Consider the following 14,400-nt stretch of genomic DNA (forward strand, 5'->3'; position numbering starts at 1 on the left):
TTATTTACTACTGTGTTATTATTATTGCAGTCTACTAACAGAATAACAGAGTTGGTCTTCTGGTCCAACCCCCTGCTCAGGCAGGAAACCCTATACCATTTCAGACAAATGGTTGTCCAATCTCTTCTTAAAAATCTCCAGTGTTGGAGCACCCACAACTTCTGGAGATAACTTGATCCACTGATTAATTGTTCTGTCAGGAAATTTCTCCTTAGTTCTAGGTTGCTTCTCTCCTTGATTAGTTTCCATCCATTGCTTCGTGTCTCACCTTCAGATGCTTTGGAGAATAGATTTGACTCCTTGGTGGCAGCCCCTCAAATATTGGAACACTGCTATCATATCACCCCTACTTCTTTTCATTAAACTAGACATACCCATGGTGTTGAATTAAGTTAGTATCATTTCTGGGGATTGTAGGGGGATATTGCTACTAAATTAAAATATTGCTTATAGGCTGTCTACTATTATTGGTAACTCTTATCTTGTTTTTTTTTAATGAAAAGTTATTTTGGATAGTGAAAATTGACCACAATGTCNATATCACCCCTACTTCTTTTCATTAAACTAGACATACCCATGGTGTTGAATTAAGTTAGTATCATTTCTGGGGATTGTAGGGGGATATTGCTACTAAATTAAAATATTGCTTATAGGCTGTCTACTATTATTGGTAACTCTTATCTTGTTTTTTTTTAATGAAAAGTTATTTTGGATAGTGAAAATTGACCACAATGTCTTCCTCAATGTCTTCCTAATATAGCCAGCTACATAAAACTGGAAGGTTATAGGTAAAATCATAGATACCAAATATAGTAGGCACTATATAGCAATAAAAATAGCACTCATACTTGGTAGGTGTTTTTTTAACGGCTAGAAATGCCTTTGTTGTGGTACAAAAATATTGATTAAGTGTTCTCCTTAATCTGAATGGGAAACATTGGCCTTTTCTTACAAAGAAAAAAATGAATGTAGGAGGTCAATATGGGGGGAATTTCACTCCACATAGATTTGTGTTCTGGTGCATTGCAGTTCCTCAAGAAAGATCAGTACAATTTGTTCACTAGTAAAACAGAAGTCATCATTTTTATCCTTGCTGGCATAGGTTGGAATCTTCTATGGGATTGTGAATGGGGAAGATGTTTTAACACATACTGTTGTCTTCTTCCTCAGTAAACTCACTATCGTTTTTAAATTCTTAGTATATGGAAGTTACAGTTCATGGATTTTAATGTAAGTCTTACTATATGCATAGCCTGTGCTGTTCTATGCTTTCTTCTTCATGTGCATTAAAAGAGGTCACAAGTCAGTTGTTATTGTCCTATAGTGACATAAATCCACTGCCACTAATTATTTCCTAGGCTCAATGCTGTGTTAGTTTTTTAAAGCTGGGTACAAAAAGTATACTTAACTTTGGTTCCCATTATTTATTATGGGAATTTAAACAACAAATGGAGGTGCCATCTCCTTGGACAATTTTTCTCTAAATTGGAAATGCTATCGCTCATCTAATATTATGGTCTTAAGTTGAAAATAAGGAAACAAGGCTGTTTTTTTTTTCATTTTCCCATTCTTTTCTGTGGTATAAGGATTGAAATATTTCAGATTTTGTTCCATCAGAACATGACTGATTCAAATGTTTTGAATGTCCACAGCAGCTTAAACAAAGGCATATGGAGAAATAATAAATTGTGGGTTATGCAACACAGCACCTTTGTCTGCATTTTTTTTTTCATTGGGGTTATTTGCAGATGCCCCTGGGAACTATTCCAAGGTGGGAGCACAACTTTTTGTCATTCTATGCATACTCTAAAATGTAGAGTAATAAAATGTTATTGTTATCTGATTAAAGACAAACAAATTCAAAACCCTAAGTTATACGCAGTTAGAGTTTTTTCAGACTTAAGATAAACAAAGCATTTTTATAGAAAGTATGCTTTATAATTAATTGTAAGTCATTCTGAAAGCCTTTTTAATTAAACAGCAAAATAAATATTTTACCTACCAGATAAATAAGACAACATATAGTTCCCTGAAAGTAATTTTTTTCTGATAAAGTTTCTCACATTTCTAATTTCTCATCAAGACATGATGATCTTTTAGTCACATAAATATTATTACTGCATATATAATGAATTTTGAACATGTGTTTATCACCACATCAAGGTATTGTAAGCAACTTTCTGCAGTTTTGGTAAATATACCTTATCTCACTAAATAACAATGAATAAGTCTATAATCTGTTACCTGGATAAGGAAGAAAAGGCAGAAGTTCTCTCTAGCCATCTAATCACCATATCAATGACACATGCCACAACAGAGAAGCACTAGTTTATTTGATTGATCATGCTAGATAAACTCCAAATAACAGAGAAATTAACAAATGCTTGACATTTGCTCAACATCTATTATTCTGACACTGCTTTCAGAATTTCAAAGCCTGGGAGGATGCTTAATCAACATTCATATTCCCCAGTGAGCTACAGGCACCATATTGCGCCCCGCCTTAGTACTGATGAAAGCTGCATATTGGCCATTTCCAAAGTGTTCTGGGACTCTACACAGGGCCCCTTCTCTCTCTTGTTCCTGTTCTGCAGTTTTCTTTTAAACACTTCCAAGACAAAAGCATCTGCCAGGTTTTTCCCCCCTCCCTCTGGGGATGTATGCAAAATGAATTTAACAGTTTTAAGGCCAGAGAAGCCCTCACATCTAAATTCATTCATAGGACAGAAAAGGGCCTAAGAGGCCTCTCCAGGGACAAAACCCTGCTGAAATTTTTCCCCGGCAACACTGGGAGCTTTATAAATTCTAAGTCCAGACAATTTCCAATTCAAATGCCCAGTATAGCATGACCTTTGTCAGATCTAAGAGCCCTAGATGCACCCACTTTTTTATTATTCTAACCAGCACAGACATTAGACAGAGCACTACTGCTAAGCAAGAGGCTCAATATTTGCATGCTCTTCCATTGTGAAAATTTAACAGTGACAGCACTGTGTCGAATTCTTTTCCCTTTAGAACTTTAACTCCATAGGAGGGGCATGGTTGACAGATGACTCTCCAACATATGTGTTATGTACACTGCACAGCTGAGGAACCTTAAATCAATGTCGTAGTATTTCAGAGATGACCTACATATACCTTTCTGCCCATTATTGGGGAAGGGGGCAACAGGAATCATCCTACTTTTTAAGAAGGAGAACCAAAGATGAGTAATTTATACTCATTAAACAGCAAACAAAGCTGTTTCATGGAAGTGGTATAAATGTTCCGCACAAAATAATTTATCAGACATGACATGCTGCACATCATATTGTATTATTTAATACACTTACTAAAATTTTATAGATCAGACTCAATTCCTAAAAGAACACATACAACCCTAGAAATATTTCTTCATCATCCATAATTTATTTTGATTATCTTTTACAGCTACAGGATAAAATAGAACTTGCAAAATTATAGGTTTATAGTTTACGCAGCCATTGTATCATATACTAAACATAACAAATGGTTCCATGTCTGGTAGCTTCCCCCCCCCCCCATGTTTACCATTCAATTCATACCCAACAATAAGCTCTTAATCTGATGCTATTCAGAAAGAGCTTAACAATAAATACTGTAGCTTTAACAAAAAGTGCAGCTTTTAGCCTGATCCTGTGTATGTTTATTTGGAAGCAAATCCTACTAAATTAAATTTACTCATTCTGAAACTGCACAGAATTCAAGCTTTGATCAAGCTGTTACAATACAATATGGTATGAACCAGCAGTGTCTTGTATAAGCAGAAAGCTCTACTTAATTTAGTTGATTTCTTTATTCTGTTGCAGTCCACACCATATCCTATCCCCTCCCATAAGAAAAGGTTAAACAGCCCTGAGAATCACTTCTGCATTACAAAGGACTATAGAGGAAGAAGATATTACAAAATAGAAAAAACCCAACCCACTATAAATAAGATACAAACTATCAAACTATATATTAATCAGTCAATCAGTCAGTCAATCAATCATCACATATAAATTCCGCAATCATTCCAAGTGAATGGAACGTCTCAGTTTACCAAATGCTCTTTGAAATGTTTTAAAAACTTCTTAAATATCAGTAGCAAGGATGCAGATTTTCTGAGGGAAGAGGAGAATTTCTGCAGAAAATGCTTACCAATCTGTCCTTTCCTGCCACATCATTTGGGGAATCTTAGTTCCTATTCTCTGCAGGCATACCTTGGGTGAGTAGTCTTGGGGATACCCAGCCTCCAAATCATGTAGAACTTTAAAGGTGACAACCAGCATTTAAGGAACAGAGTGACAGCCAACAGAAGACATTACACAGATGTGGCATGGAGAAAGCTGAGAAGTCCTGAAAATATTCCTAGGTGAGTACTTAAGGAGTGTGCTGACCAGCTGGCCTCTGTTCTTACAGACATCTTCAATTGCTTGTTGCATCAGCTGTGGTTCCATAATTGTCCCCAGTCCCCCAAAAATCTATAATTACATGCCTTAATGATTACCGTGCAGTTTCACTCACTTCCATTTTGATTAAGTTTTTTGAGAGATTGCTAAAGGACTATATTGTTTCATGCCTTCCCCTACATTTGACTCATTACAAGTTGCTTATTGGAAGAACCACTGTATAGATAAATTCTCCTCAACTTAGTTTGGCGCAGCTGGAGGAAAAGAATACTCGTGTGCGAATGGTGTTTGTTGATTTTAGTTTGGCGTTCAACACAACCATTCCTCAGCATTTGACATACAAACTGAGCGTATTAGGTTTTAATACTTCTTTATGTAACTAGATACTTGATTTTCTTGTTGATAGGCCTGTTTGTGTGAGTTGGAAGAAAAATTTCCAATTCCATCTTTTTGAGCATAGGTCTCCCACAGGGCTGGGCATACAGGGATTGGATGGAAATGTAAACAGCTTAGTTTCTGTAATGAAAATTTTCAGCTCTGAAAAGAATTAAAATGGTTGTGAATGAACACGTATGTTAGGACAACCAAAAACATCTTATAAAGCAAACATGTAGACCTGAAAAAACACAATACTGATTTAATGTTTCAAAAAAAAGTACTTCATATACTCTTCTGTTAACTGCCAAATATCTACTTTGAAAGATATACACAGCCATAATATTTAAATGAACTCTCTTGATTGGATGCAAGCAAGTTGGAGAATCATACTGTGGACCTATCCATAGTATAGATTCCATAAAGAAGCATAAAGGGATGTTTTTCTTGGCAGCTTGGCTGGTAACATACTGCAGTGATGTTTTTGCTTGCTATTTTACACAAGAAAATAGGAGGAGGAATTACATATCAATAATATTTGTTTTCATAATCAAGCATGACTATATAGGTCTTGGACTGTTGTCTAGATGAATGTAATAATCTGGATTAAAAGTTGTATTTCACAAAGATGGAAATTGTTGACTTCTGGATTAGGAAAAGAATAAATAAGATATTATCGATGAAGCTGTAGTCTCCTTTAAGGAGCAGATTCATAACTTTGGAATGTTCTTTTATTTGTCTCTATTATTTGTCTCTATGTAAAAAAGATGTTGAGACTCTAGAAAGAGTACAGAGAAAAGCAACAAAGATGATTAGGGGACTGGAGGCTGAAACATATAAGGAACGGTTACTGGAATTGGGTATGTCTAGTTTAATGAAGAGAAGGACGAGGGGGGACATGATAGCAGTGTTCCAATATCTCAGGGGCTGCCACAAAGAAGAAGGAGTCAAGCTATTTTCCAAAGCGCCTGAAGGCAGGACAAGAAGCAACGGATGGAAACTAATCAAGGAGAGAAGCAACCTAGAACTAAGGAGAAACTTCCTGACAGTTAGAACAATTAACCAGTGGAACAACCTGCCTCCAGAAGCAGTGAATGCTCCAACACTGGATGTTTTTAAGAAGAGACTGGACAGCCATTTGTCTGAAATGGTATAGGGTTACCTGCCTGAGCAGGGCGTTGGACTTGATGACCTCCAAGGTCCCTTCCAACTTTATTATTATTATTATTATTATTATTATTATTATTATTATTATTATTATTATTATTATTATTATTATTATTATTATTATTATTATTATTATTATTATTATTATTATGTTATCCTGAATTTCCAGGATATCTTCAATTTCTACTGCAGTTTAACTACAGTAATTTCACATTTAAATGACCACAATACGTTCTATTTGTTTTCCTATGATGATATTGAAGATGCAATTCAGAATGCAGGAGCAATACCACATTGTCAAACATTATTCATGTAACACTAATTGTAAAAAAGCCCTGTGCTTTTGTTCCAAGTTCAAGGTGCTTAAAATAGCATCTGAAGTTCTAAGTGAGAGAGTAGTTTGATACTCAAAATAGCATCTCCTACCATATATTTGATTCCTGTTGTAGCATCTTCTGGATCATCTGACAGCTAGACGTGCAATGTCATAAACAAACATTCTATATTCTATAAAACTAAGTGGAACCTAACAAAAGAGAAGTTCAATTACATTTAACACATACATACAGAAATCCCCATTACTGTTAAATTTCAGTTACATTTGCCACAGATTAAAGAATGGATGTGAATACTAGGAAGATTTTTTAGTAGGTTCCATTTATCTACTCATAACAGTTGCTTCTTTACTGTATCAAAAGAAACATTACTTATTTTATGAGGTTATTTTCCAATCCATATTTTGCTTTAGATGAATAAATTATTAACTGTTGGGAATAATGCAGTTTCATTTCCACTTTGCTTCATGTTTAGAAGTTGTTTAGAATAGGGTGGTAAATGGTTTGGTGTGCATTCATGACTTAAACTGATGAGCAGGGAAATATTCATGTGAGAACACAAGGATTAAACAATCAACCTTACTTTAATTTTAGCAGATTCTTAGCTTACTAATAGATGCCAGTGAAATACTGGTAGTTTAAAGGAAGCTTTCATTTCATAAACAGCCTATAAAACAAACCAAGTTTTGGTTTAAAAATGACTAGAGTGTTTTCGTTCACACCTATATAATGCTTAATCATGGTTTCATGTTGTATTTTATTATTACATATGATTCAGAGCACTGTATTTTTCAGGTTTCATTACAATATAGATAGGTTCGGTAAAAAAGTAACAAGAATAAAATCTTTAAAATTGAGTATGTTATTTAGTGAATAAGTGATTTAAAAAAACTATTACAAAAAATCACTGTCAAATATAAGAGCATATGTAACTTTCATTTTATTTAGTGATGTAATAAGCTTGGGGACATATATCAGGACCAAGAGAGTCATGGTCATTAATTTAGGCAATAAATCACACACCTTGCCAACAATGACAGCAAACAGATGCTAACAAGGAAATGTATTATTTAATACTGCCATGTATTATAAAAATGGAGGTGTTTTTATAACCATGTCTTAAATTTTTATAATAATATGCATTTAGTGTATTACAGTTTGACACACATAAGAATAAAATTTATAGGTCCATTCTGCAAACGCATGCTGTTTTGAAAGCAAAAAAAAGCAATAGGAAAAGCTTTAAAATTATATAATTAAAAAAATACCTTAACTTACTACTGTATTCTATTTTTGAAGTATATTTAGCCAGGATTGTGACTTCTTAGAGAATGATATATATATATTTAAGGCTAATGTTTTCTGAGAGAAAGTCTGAATACCACAATATTCTGAATAAATTCTCAAAACTGTAAATATTAAAAAGCTTTGTCACGTACTATGAATCTTTAAAAAGATTCTTATAAAAGGTATTCATTTAGATAATAACTTATTTGTTTAAATGCAATCCTTACTGTTTTCTTATTTTATTGTAATTATTTGTCTTGAGAACTTATGCTAGTAATTCTACTAATTTCCATGGAGCCAATTAGTAGTCATATTTATGCTTATCTATGGCCCCCAAAATTTTGCTTATATTTTTGTATACAAATGTATTGATGAAAACAAAACTCTGAGAAAGTTGGTTTTTTAAACTAAAACAAATTCATATCTTTTTAGTAATGAATTTGTGTATTTTGGCAAATTGAAATGGCAAGAATAGAATGACTCTGCTTTTCTCTGCATATTTCTCACAACTGATTATGACTCTGCAGTATTAAGTACACTGAACTTGTTTTATTATGGCATATATCATATTATTCCTAATTACCATTGTTTAACAAGTGAATCCTATGCAGAGGTTTTTGTTTATGAATTTATGTAACTTGAACTTGCCATAAGCTCTGCCAGTTCTTTCTTGGAAATGCTACAGTCAGTCCTCTAAAACACTTGAGGAAGCAGTGATCAGAGTAGGGAAAGGAAATTTTCTTCATTAAATCTACTGAAGCAGATATTAAAAATGCATTTAATATACTGGGGATAGTTGATGGGCATCAGAGAGTGTGACAGGCCAGTTACTGATGAGCTGCCGTCAGACGGCCTTCTCAGCAGGATTCTGTGTCTAAGGCTGCTGCTGAAGGACAGCAATATCTTCCCTTGTGTGTAAGCTCTATTCATCTCCCAAGTATTTACTAAATCACAGACCTCTGCACACAAACTCAGCATTTCAGTGTATGCTAACAAATGATGAATGGTCCAGTCAATTCGTTATTTCTTGAAAGCGTGATTTCCTGCCATTCCAATCATCAAACCTCTAGAGCTTTCAGAGCTGATCAGTCTTGGAGAATATATTTTGCAGGCTCTATTAGGAGTAGAGGTTGTTACCATTAAAATCTCTAACTTTTTTCCCAATGGCTGGGAAGGATGAAGGGTGGGGAAAAAAAGCCTTGGCTCTGTATTTAAAGGACTTAATGTTCTATTGGATTCTCAAAGTTGTTTAAAACTGAAATGATAATAATAATAATAATAACAATAACAATAACAATAACAATAAATAATAATAATAATAATAATAATAATAATAATAATAATAATAATAATAGTAGTAGTAGTAGTAGTAGTAGTAGTGGTAGTAGTAGTAGTAAAGTTGGAAGGTGATCAAGTCCTGCTCAGGCAGGTAACCCTATACCATTTCAGACAAATGGCTGTCCAGTTTCTTCTTAAAAACTTCCAGTGTTGGAGCATTCACCGCTTCTGGAGGCAGGTTGTTCCACTGGTTAATTGTTCTAAGGAAGTTTCTCCTTAGTTCTAGGTTGACATATTAAGTTTAACTAAAAAAACAAATATTTTGCTATAGTAAATCTTTAGATAACAATTTATTACTTTCGTGAAACTAAGGTATTTTTGTTGTTGCTGCTAAACATAATAATGTTTAAAGGCTTTCTACTTCAGATGAAACAGCCATTTTATACTTTAAAATATCACTAAAATAGATACCTCACTGCTCTATTACTCATTCTGCAAATTTAAAAAAATCAATAAAATTATATTAATGTTATTTCTGTAGAGCAATATGTCTTCATAAATCCATGTCCACAAGTTGCAAGAGGTATGCTTTTTCCCACTTTTTAAATTATTTTATAGTAAAAGCATACAAATATAGTCAACTTTTCTTCACAATGAACACAATTGTGTAGTAAATTTTACCTTAAGTGTATAACAAGTAGTAACAGACATTACTCAGGAAACTACAATTGGTTATCTTGTTTTTGCTTGCTAACTAAGACTACTAAAACTTTCCCTGTTTTTGCCCTGCCGTTCATCTCAACCTTGACCTGAAGATTAAACTCACTTTTATTGCACACAAAGGTCATCTGTATTAGGTCAACATTCAAAGTCCCTTGTCAACCAAGGTTGATATATTCCAACCTTTCCTACTCTAATGCATCAAATTTTTCATGGTGAGGTCATATGCAGCAGTGTATTCAGCAATTTATTGCACCGTTGTAATTTAGCACAGAATATGATTGTCCAAAAAGCTGCCTCATGAATAAAAATTTTACCCCAATATGCTAAATCCTATTACTCTGCAAAGCTAACAAATATGGTCCTGCATAGAAACCCTATAAATAGTTGTCCCTGAGATATAATGCAAAATTGGAAGAGTTATATTGAAGCCGTAACTATTAGAGAAGGATCATAGTATTTTAAAACTCTAGCAGCCAAGAACTAATAATCATATGTGGATAGAATTAAATCTCAACTATAGAGCCCTTTAAAATCTGAAGGCATTTATTTATGACCTCACCAAGGTTGTTTGAGGTTGAAATATATGAAACAATAATTAGTAGGATGGGCCCTAGGTGAATGTATAATATGTGAAAAGAAAAAGGCATGCATGGTGAAAAGTAATGCAGTTGAATGGAAGCACCTATCCAGAATATAGATTTAGGTTTCTGAATAGAATCAAGAAAATGTGGGTTCAAGCTTTGTCTAGAATATTAAATTCTCTGGCTTTTGCCCAGGCACTCAGTCTGCTATGTTACAAAAAACTGAGGATAAAATGATGAGAAATTCAGGTATGCTTCCTTAAATTATTACAGTAAACCCTTTTCTTTAAGACAAATTTCTGTTTTTAATACAAATAATCTGTCAGAGAGAATGTGAAAGTAACAACTGTCCTGCCAGTGGAAAATATAAGGAGGAGAGTAACAAATTTAGAATAAAACTACCTCACTATCTCTGTACTTATCTGTTATTCAGAATCACAGCACTCTTTGCAACACCAGAACTGCCTTGAATTCCTCCCTAGCTAAAAGTAACTATGGAAGTAATAACCAGCAGTGCAGTGACTGGCTGCTATGTGTTTTAATATTGGTATTTGTTGTTGTAATTGTTTTTATTTTTACTTTCAACATTGTTCACCACTTAGTCATTTGTTGAGATGGGCAGCTACTGTGTTCCCTGAAAGTAAGACCTACCCCAAAAATAAGCCCTAGCTTGATTTTTGGGGGTAGCCCTGAGCCATACTCCAAAAATAAGCCTAAAAATCAAGCTAGGGTTGACGGGGGGGTGGAGCTGCCCCATGCGCCCCACACCCACTTACCTTACCAGTAGGATCGCCACAGCCAGATCTCTCACGCCACACAGCAGGAGGCTGCACAGTGCTTCGGGCCATTGCTGCTGCTCATGGGAGGAGGATGCATGATGCTTCACACCATTGCCATTGCTCGCGGCAGGAAGCTGCATGGCACTTTGGGCCATTGCTGCTGTTCATAGCTGGAGGCCGCAAGGTGCTTCACACTGGTGCCGCTGCTCATGGCAGGATGCCACATGGAGATTTGGGTCATTGCCACTGTTCGTGGGAGGAGGCCGCATGGTGCTTCACGCCAGTGCCGCCACTCATGGCAGAAAGCTATATGGCACTTTGGGCCATTGCTTCTGCTCACAGCAGGAGGCCACATGGTACTTCATGCTGGAGCTGCCGCGCGGAGCTTTGGGCCATTGCCGCTGCTTGTGGCAGGATGCAACACGGTGCTTTGGGCTATTGCCATTGCTCGCGGGAGGAGTCCGCATGAGGTTTCACGCAGGTGCCGCCGTTTGTGGCACGAAGCTGCATGGGGCTTCGGGCTATTGCCACTGCTTGTGGCAGGATGCCGCACAATGCTTCAGGCCATTGCCGCTGGTCGTGGGAGGCCGCATGGTGCTTCATGCCATTGCCACCGGCCTGAAGCCTCCTGCCACAAACAGCAGCAATGGTGCAAAATGTTACACGGCCTTCTTCTGTGGGTGGTGGCACTGGCACAATGTGTCATGTGGTGTCCAGCCACAAGTGGTGGCAAGTGGTCGCTCAAAAAGTCAAGCAGTGGCGTGACAGGTGTTGGGGCGTGGGAGGCCTGGCTGTGACGGTCCTAAGGTAAGACATTCCCCCAAAATAGGACCTAGTGCCTCTGTTGGAAGCAAAAAAAATATAAGGTCTTATTTTCAGAGAAACACTGTGTATAAACTGAATAGATAGATAGATAGATAGATAGATAGATAGATAGATAGATAGATAGATAGATAGATAGGCAGGCAGGCAGGCAGGCAGGCAGGCAGGCAGGCAGGCAGGCAGGCAGGCAGGCAGGCAGGCAGGCAGGCAGGCAGATAGACAGATGTAAGGCAGAAGGCTTTGTTTGTCAGGCTTACTGACTGAGCTTGGCAGTTAATCACAGACTTCCTGTCACTTCATTGCTTAACTCAATTCCTTGCCTTGAGTTTGTTGAACACTTTCATATATACAGTAGCTGAGACAGATGAAGGCCTTTAAATAAGACATAACATCATAAAGTAAAAATAAAGGTAAAGGTTTTTTCTCAGTCTAGTTGTGTGCAACTCTAAGGGGTGGTGCTCATCTTTGTTTCTTAGCTGAGGGAAACAGCGTTGTTGGAAGATATTTCTGTGGTCATGTGGCCAGTATGACTATACACCAAGGCACACGGAATGCTGTTACCTTCCCACTGAAATGTACCTGTTTATCTACTCCCATTCACATGCTTTCCAACTACCATAGCTGGGGCAAGTAACTAATTCCATCACATTACACTCCAGTCTTGAACCCAGCTGTCAGCTTTCTAGATGACAAGCGCAGTGTCTTTAACTGCTGAATCACTGTATCCTCATGAAATCATATGGAAGAGTTTTCTAAATGTAAAGACATTTATATTCTTATGTATTTAAATTATAGCCTTCTTCCTCCCTCCTTTCTGAAATTAACAGATGCAGTGGTACCTTGGTACTTGACTGCTTCAAAACTCATTGAATTTAGTATTCAACACATTTTGACACGAAAATGTTGTCCCAGTACTCTAGGCACTGCAAAAGGAAGTGGGGGACAGCCGCAGAAGGTGGACAGGAAGACATCCATGCTGGGAAGATCGCTGACATAGGAAAAGGGACAGATATGAAGTTCTTCTTGGCCAAAACAAAGTCACATGGTAGGTCACATGTATCAAAAGTGGTTTTTATTTTGAAAAGGCAACTGGACTGATTTTGAGGAAAAGCAAGACGTTTCACTTCCTGTCCTGGAAGCTTCATCAATTGTATTGGATGCTATGGGAGATGGAAGGACAGTTATTGACAGTTGAGATTAGTTGGTGGGAGCGGGAATGAGAGGTTGTGACAAGATGGGGGGGAATAAAAAGACTTGTTTTCTTTGCAGTCAATTGATCTTAACATTCTCTGAGAGGCGTTGTGGTTACTTGGGCTTTTATCTGTGGCCTTGGGATCACCTGAATCAGAGGTGGGGAATCTTCTTTGAACAGCCAAAAGGACTATATTGTAAATTGGGGACAGGTGGTATCTTATCTTCCCCCTCTGTTGAGAGAGGGCTGCTCATGGTTTGTTTGCTACTTGTCCTTTTTAGTACTTGGTGGCCTCACAGAACCATTTAAGCACAAATAGCAAGGTACCACAGTATATGGATTTCCATAATGCTCAGAGGCTGTCTAAAATCAGATCATTCTCTGTCCAATGAGAAGTCCTGTCCCTAGGCCAAAAGATTCAGTTCTCACTCTATTTGCTTAATGAAGCCACTTGATGAGGTCATCCACTGTCATGAGTTGAGGTACCATCAATACGATGAAGAAACCCAGCTGGTGAACTAAGCAATGCTGTTGATGTCCTGTCTCAGTGTTCAGAGACTGTGGGGGTTTGGATGAGGAACAATAAACTTTGGCTCAAGAACTGAGCGGGTTTGGGTTTGGGACTCCAAAATTGGGAAAATTACCATCATTGGTGCTGAATGGGGTGGGTACTACCCCCAAATAGATCTTGAACACAATCTGGGGATCCTTTTGGACTCAACCCACTTTGCTCACTTCAGATATTATAGTATTTCCTATGTTTTTTGTAAGGATTTTTGGAAAGGGGATACTGACATATCAATCCTTTTTTAAAAAATAATGCTCTGTCTTCACTCCAACAAAAACAGCACTGACAATTAGTACAATATAGTTCTAAAGGGAACAGAGGCAATTACTGGAACTGCATAAAAATGTAATTGATTTAAAGGTCAGTACTCAACTGATGCAAATGCTTCCAATCTTTCTACTTCTATATGCCAGCAATTTCCACCCTTCCAAAAACTTATCTCAGAAATCTGCTTAGGATATTGACCAGCATTCTGGTCCAGCTACACCACTATTTATATTCTTATACATTCCTTAATTTTTTTTAAGTAGATGTAGTCACATCAATGTAAAAGATATCAGGTTATGGTACAGTTGGTGCTGCTGCTGACACAGGAGAAAATGGAAGTGTAATATACCTTCAGATTTCTTTAGAAACCTTGAGATTTTGGAATTAGTCTGAAAGAATATAACTGTATCTCTATTTATTTATTTATTTATTTAACTCTAACTTATATGCCGCCCTTCTCCCCCATGGGACTCAGGGCGGCTCACAGCATATTAAAAACAATACAAAACATTTCCCTATAAAAGCCAATTAAAAACCAAATATTTGTAGCTGTGTCTTGTTTAAAATCATTAAAATTGTCCCTATTTAAAAATTCACCCTAGGTCAGTCCCGCTTGC

At 36.7% G+C, this 14,400-nt stretch overlaps 1 protein-coding gene across 1 annotated transcript in view; it reads right to left on the reverse strand.

Annotated features, from left to right (window-relative positions):
* CUNH15orf41 (chromosome unknown C15orf41 homolog) overlaps positions 1-14,400 on the reverse strand; it is a 144,806-nt gene that overhangs the window by 121,010 nt on the left and 9,396 nt on the right. The window lies entirely within an intron of this gene.

Source organism: Protobothrops mucrosquamatus, unplaced genomic scaffold, assembly GCF_001527695.2.
Source record: "Protobothrops mucrosquamatus isolate PMUCROS unplaced genomic scaffold, P.Mucros_1.0 scaffold170, whole genome shotgun sequence".
Taxonomy (NCBI): Eukaryota; Metazoa; Chordata; class Lepidosauria; order Squamata; family Viperidae; genus Protobothrops; species Protobothrops mucrosquamatus.